Source organism: Octopus bimaculoides, chromosome 8 (assembly GCF_001194135.2).
Source record: "Octopus bimaculoides isolate UCB-OBI-ISO-001 chromosome 8, ASM119413v2, whole genome shotgun sequence".
NCBI classification, from domain to species: domain Eukaryota; kingdom Metazoa; phylum Mollusca; class Cephalopoda; order Octopoda; family Octopodidae; genus Octopus; species Octopus bimaculoides.
In genome coordinates, this window is record NC_068988.1 from 15,242,382 (window position 1) to 15,243,318 (window position 937).

General features: G+C 38.3%; 1 protein-coding gene across 1 annotated transcript in view; it reads left to right on the forward strand.

The window, feature by feature from the left end:
* Window positions 1-937, forward strand: part of LOC128248506 (uncharacterized) — a 60,421-nt gene that overhangs the window by 305 nt on the left and 59,179 nt on the right. The gene's annotated exons all lie outside the window — the stretch shown is intronic.

A 937-nucleotide genomic window follows, 5' to 3' on the forward strand; every position in this document is an offset into this window, starting at 1 on the left:
TATATATATACTTCACTTATTATTCTAATTATGGGAGGAAGTCCTGGATTTCATCCCCGACATATATGTATTCTCATTGTTAATACTTTTTCTGATTGTATGCATAAATATAATTGTTTTTCGAAATAAATTGCACTTCATGTTTGAGACTTTGCTGAAGCTATAAAGTGATAATCAGGCACTCAACTATGAGTCCACTTCATCTACAGCGGAAACAACTGTAAACTAATGAAGTTCATAAGATAATAATTTACTACTGCGTCATCTCTTTTTCGTATGTGCGTACACACACACACATACATACATGCATGCATGTATACATACACATACACATACATAAATACACGCGCACACACAGGGCTATACATACATACGCACACACACACACACACACACACACACACACACACACACACACGCGTTATATATCGGGGCAAAATTAATAGAGGTTATGAAGGTGACGAAAGGTGCTGGTCAGCACCGATTATGCTATGATAAGAGTTAAATTAACTCTAAAGCCGCAAACCACGTACAGGAGGGGCAAAGAAGTACGTGCGAGCCTGGTGATTCACAGCGTTCAAGACATACACACTTCACGTCTGGCTGTACAGCCTTTTTGTTTGTTTATTTCACTGTTTCGTTTTCCTGTCTTGTTTTCCGTCCGCCACTACCCTCCACGAGAACAATTTAATTTGTGTTTATTGGAAGAACCATTTTAACGATGCGTACTGCCTTAATTCTTCGAAACGCCGGAGTTTTAATGGTGGCAGCTGATGAAGGGGATGTTTCTATGTGGCCTACTTGTTTGTTGCACCTTGTTTACCATTTTGTCCTTGTTCTTTTGCCACGTCATGTACCCAGTTATGTATCTATATGTACATGTGGATGAACGTATATACATACATGTACATATATATGCATATACTCATATATTGTT